Genomic DNA, 6,000 nt, shown 5'->3' with positions numbered 1-6,000 from the left:
TGAGTCAGCCTGTGAGTAGGTGCCATAGGACGGATTGAGTCATGAGTCAAGGGTCCAGGTGGAGTCAGTCAGTCTCAGAATGTAAAAATCGGAAAAACATCTCAAAAGAACTTACCATTACTATCATAGAACCTACAATAGTGATATTATCTATGGGAGCAACTGGGAAAGTTGCAAAGTTTGTGACCTCCAGAACAATGGCTGGTTATCATCTAACTATGCCTACATACTAGCAGAATTAGGGCCCCTGCCATAATCCTAATCTCATCGGCTTTTATTAGTTTTAAAAAGGCAGTTTTGGTCACTGAGCAAGGTGTTTGCAAGGGTTAGTTTTAGGAAAGACTATTATCATCATTGCTTCAAAGTTAAACTATAAACTACACTCCTCCCATGGTTAGTGTGGAGTCCTAATTAGGGAAAAGGAGTCAGGCTAGTGGGAATAAGGGAAAGCAGATAAGCTATAAGTCAGGCTTTCTTTATGGCCTAAGACATGTAGCCCTCCTGCGCAAATAACTCACAATCTTCCTGTGCCAAACTATCACCAAACACCTGCAAGTTAGTTCACTGCAACCTTGGTGTTATCAATACTGCACAAAGCCCTCTTCAGCAGACAACATAAACATTATGCTATAAAATCTCCATCAAACCCTTGCTTCCTGGAAGTCAGCTTTTCTTCTGCTGACCTGCCCATTGCCTCCTCACAATGTGTTTTCCCACTTTCTCTGATAAATCTCTCTTTCTTTACCTACAACTGTCTCAGTAAATTAGTTTCCTCCTGCACCACCGGCCCAAATAGTCATCGCTCACCTGAGACATTTTGGTGGCCCATATGTGAACTCTGTCTCTTCATAGGGAACTCTCTCCCTCTCTCTTTTTCCAACTTGGAATCTTCAGTGGACAGCATCTAAGCATGGAGACAATTGCAGGTCTCTGGCCAGAGCTACACTGAGGGTGGGACTAAAAGCTGTCCATGAGAAAGCGTCTAACCACCATCATTCATTCAGATGAGGGACCTAACTCTACTTATTCTTTTCAGTCTTTCAGTAGCTGGCTTCTAGTATCTCTCTGGAAATTGATGGTATAATATTTGACCAAGCCACTCTCTGGTGTTGCTTGAAAGCTGAAAGATGAACAGAGCTGGCTGCCTTGCCCAGAAGGGAGGAAGGCTCTCTCTCCTATCTTTCCTGGTTGAAAAGTCCCTAATCCCTACATGTGATGCAACTGACAGTGGAAGCTCGTTCAAAGCGAGTTCATACACGTTTTAAGTGAATTAGACCCTCTTTTTCTCACTCTGAATTCTCCTATGGAGTCAGCCAGTTGTCCTGTCCTGGACATTGCTAAATCAGGTGATCACAAACAGCCACAGAACAGTGAGTCTTTCCCCACCCACCCCCTCTCCTGGACCCACACTAAGCAGAGATCTTTCTTTATCCCTTTTGAGAGGTGAAGCCAGCTGGACTTCTGGGGTCGAGGGGGGGGGGGAGGTTTGAGAACTTTTCTGTCTTACAAGAGGATTATAAAATGCACCAATCAGCACTTTGTAAGTAGGATTGTAAAACGCACCAATCAGTGCTCTGTAGCTAGCAAGAGGATTGTAAAATGCACCAATCGGCACTCTGTAAAATGCACCAATCAGCGCTCTGTAAAAATAGACAAATCAGCAGGATTCTGAAAGTAATAAATCATGGGGAGGATTGAGAAAAGGGCATTCTGATAGGACAGAAACAGGACATGAGAGGGGACAAATAAGGAAATAAAAGCCTGCCACCCCTAGCTGGCAGCTGCAACCCACTCAGGTCCCCTTCCACACTGTGGAAGCTTTGTTCTTTTGCTCTTCACAATAAATCTTGCTGCTGCTCACTCTTTGGGTCCATGCCATCTTTAAGAGCTGTAACACTCACTGTGAAGTTCTGTGACTCCATTCTTGAAGTCAGTGAGACCACAAACCCACCAGAAGGAACCAACTCCTGACACATTTTTCCCTTGTACCTGGGCTAATCACCCAGTATAAGAGAGTACCAAGACTAGCCATCTAGTATAAGACCCCTGAGCTCCAAATGGTCTTTTCCAACAGGTGGGATGCCCCTTTAGAAAGTGCACCCTGAGTCTCTCAGCTGACATAAGTGAAACCCTTTTCATTGGTGAAGTGCGCCAAGTGAAAGTACAGTTCAATTAGCCCCCAGCTGTGTGTTTTCCAGTCCCACCATGGGAAAACCCCCATCAATTCCTTCTGACTTGCCTCTAGGCTCTATTCTAAAGCTCTAGGACAAATTTGACCCACAAACCCTCAAAAAGAAATGTCTAATTTTCTTATGTAACATAGCATGGCTTCTATGCAGAAAATCATCAAATTAGCCTCCTCAGTCTTTATAACCAAGAGCAGAATAAGGAAAACAAGGCTAAGAAAAAAAAATGCAAAGACAAAAGGCAGGCTAAACTGTTGGCTGCTTTACAAGCCCCAGCCCACTCCAGACTACTCTATAAACACTCCTCCAATTAACTGCCACTGGTGCAGAGGGCCAGGCCACTAAAAGACAAACTGCTTCAATGAGATTAAAGGGGAAAAGCCCCACACAGCTTGCCCACTTGGCTACATGCTTGGCCACTGGAAATGGAACTGCCCTGAAAGCCAAAGGGCCCCCAAGAAAGAATCCCAACCCTCAGTGGCTTTCAGCTCAATGGGCTCTCATCTTTGAAAACAGCTCACCTTAACTCATGACTTCTGGAGGTGGGAAGAATTCATCCCACACTTTGTAGTCTAGGGTGCTAAGGCTCTCTCTGATGGAAGAAAAACAAGGGTGGGAGGGGTTCTAGCCCTGAACCACAATGTGCAGTGGCTGGAAGGCTCACAAGCCATCTTATAAAGCTTAACCTTCTCCTCTTCATTCCTTTCTTTTCTTTTTTTCTTTTTTTCCTGTTCAATCCAGGGGTCCAGCATTAAAAAGGAGAAGGCAGATTCTGACATCCTAACCCCTGATTTTGTTGTTCTCTTTGAAACTAGCTGGTTACCTATTACAGCCTGTTTTTGCGCACATTTCAAGCTGATCGGCAAACTATAGCAGGAAAACTCAAAGCTCAAATGGTTAACCTGCACTATAGAGTTAAGTCTTTGAAAGCTTTCTGCCTCTGTTTTTCTACCTGCTTTAAATCTGCTGTTACTAAGCTGCTGGTGCTGAGATAAGACTCATTGTTTATAATCAAACTAAAATGTAAACATTGAAACCTCATTTAAAGTTAAAAAAAGGTAAAGCAGAATTTTTGGTAAGGAAGGTTATAAAAAATTTATAGAAAAACAATCTTCTATAGTAAACTCTAAAATAAAATGACTGGTTTTTTTTTTTAAAAGTGGTGATTAGAAGAAGTCAGAAAGTCCAAGCATGTCATAAATGGTCTGTTTAAGTCATAAACAATTCATAAAGGGGAATTTATGAAAGAAATTTTGTATTTAATTAAGTTGGTTATAAGTTTTTAAAATTGTAAATGTTTCTTTAAAACAACAACAACAAAAAACTTTCTCAGAATCATATCTCAAAAGTTCAACTTTGCTGCGTCCCACAGCTTCAGCTTTCTTTCCCTGGAAAAGGCCTAAGATAGTAAGTTCTTCAGTCTTTGTCAGCTCCTGTTGTTATTATAGCCTAATGCTAAAATGTTTCATCTTGAAGGTCAAAATTAAACAATAGTCTTCTCTGACATAACTTAATTCTATACTCTTCACTTTTCTTAATATGTCTAAATTCCCAATGTAATAAAAAACTTTTCATGCTCTTCCTATAAGACATAACACTAAACATACCATTCTTGTGTCTAATTAAATTCAAACACTTTTCGTTAAGTTTAACTTCCAGATTATCTAAACTGGCTTCCAATAAGAAAAAAAATCACACTACAAAAGGTTTTTCTTTGCCTTTTTGGTAACTGGCTTTAAAAAAACACAAAATTTTTCTTCTAGGGTTTTTATGGTTTTAAGTCTAACATTTAAGTCTTTAATCCATCTTGAATTAATTTTTGTATAAGGTGTAAGGAAGGGATCCAGTTTCAGCTTCCTACATATGGCTAGCCAGTTTTCCCAGCACCATTTATTAAATAGGGAATCCTTTCCCCATTTCTTGTTTTTGTGAGGTTTGTGAAAGATCAGATGGTTGTAGATGTGTGGTATTATTTCTGAGGGCTCTTCTCTGTTCCATTCATCTATATCTCTGTTTTGGTTACTTTAACTTTGTAGTATAGTTTGAAGTCAGCTAGCGTGATGCCTCCAGCTTTGTTCTTTTTGTTTAGGATTGTCTTGGAAATGCAGGCTCTTTTTTAGTTCCATTGGAAGCCCATTTAGCCTATGATAGAACAAGACTCCATCAAAAAAAAATCTGTAGTAAATCAGACCAGCAGCAGACCGCCAAACAGTGACTATGCTTTTTTTTGTGCAAGTTTGGCTTTGGGAAGTACTTTGGAGCTTCTTCTTTGTCCAGGCACTGAGCTGGTCATCACCTGTTGTTGTATAAAATCCACTTTTCATCACATGTCACAATCCAATTGAGAAATGGTTCATGTTGTTGCAAAGAATAAGAGAGGATGACACTTCAAAATGAAGTTTTTTGGATTTTTGGTCAGCTCATGAGGCACCCACTTATCTAGATTTTTCAACTTTCCAATTTGCTTCAAATGCCAAATGACTGTAGAAATGTCAAGGTGAGTTCTTTGGCAACTTTTTGTGTAGTTGTAAGAGGATCAGCTTCTATGATTGCTTTCAATTGGTTGTTGTCAACTTCCGATGGCCAGCCACTATACTCCTCATCTTCAAGGCTCTTGTCTCTTTTGCAACACTTCTTGAACTACCACTGCCCTGTACATTTGTTAGCAGTTGCTGGGTGAAATGCATTGTAGATGTTGCAAGTTGTCTCTGCTGCTTTACAACCCATTTTGAACTCAAATAAGAAAATCCCTCAAATTTGCTTTTTGTCTAACGTCATTTCCATAGTCTAAAATAAATATAAAATACACAGCAAGTAATGTCATTAGCAAAAAAATAAAATAAAATGAGAAATGTGCATTAAAATCATGTATAACATAACCACATTTATTTAAGAATGTATTCCAATATCAAATAGTAACTTTCAACAATGCAAAAATTGCTATTACATTTGCACCATCTAAATACATGAGGTATACATGTTATTAAACTTCTGCTTGTTTTTCTCTTATTAATTTGCCTTTTGTTGCAGAAAGTTCCAGCTAAGAAATATGAAGGGTGGAGGAGAAAATCATTTTTCCTCTCCTATACTTGTTATATGCTATGTTTAATAATTTTGCCCATTATCTACTTAGGCATCGTATTTTTCTTATAAATTTGCACAATCTTTTTCTTAAGCTCATTAAATCTCATCTGTCATTTTTTGCTGAATCTCCAAAAATAGTATGTAGAAGCAACTCAGGGTCATGAATATTTTGCTTATTGCTTCACCATCACCATAGTGGGAGCTTGCACTCAGAAACTGTGGTATGTAAGAACTCAGGCTCATAGTGCAAATATTAGACTGTACATTTTGTCTCCCCTTTCTGAGGCCCACAACTCATCCTATCTCCTTCCTCCAATTGTCCTTGCTGTCACTTAGTTCCTTCCTACTACAAGTTCCTCCCTGTTTGCTATTCAACTCATTAATCCCTATTTTATAGCAGTTTTCCTCATTATAGTGTGATTTTTTTCTTTTACAGTGAAAGTCTTGTTTCTATGGTGATACAAGAGCAAGTCTTTGCAGAGTTGTTGCAGCTGGAAGCCTTCACTTACTTTAAGAGCTCATTAAAGCTAGTGGAGGTAAAGGGCAGGTGGAGATCCTGGAAGTGCCTAGCAGAGGTTGAAACTTTATAGCAAAGTTAGGAGTCAGTAGGAGCACACAAATAATTCTTTCTTGTCATTGTAATTACCTTGCATAGGCATGAAACTTTCCAAACCTATCTAACATCAACTTTACATATTCATGATATTTTTTACATACAGCCTTAACATTT

Source organism: Pongo abelii, chromosome 15, assembly GCF_028885655.2.
Source record: "Pongo abelii isolate AG06213 chromosome 15, NHGRI_mPonAbe1-v2.0_pri, whole genome shotgun sequence".
Taxonomy (NCBI): domain Eukaryota; kingdom Metazoa; phylum Chordata; class Mammalia; order Primates; family Hominidae; genus Pongo; species Pongo abelii.
Note: the sequence above shows the minus strand (reverse complement) of the source record.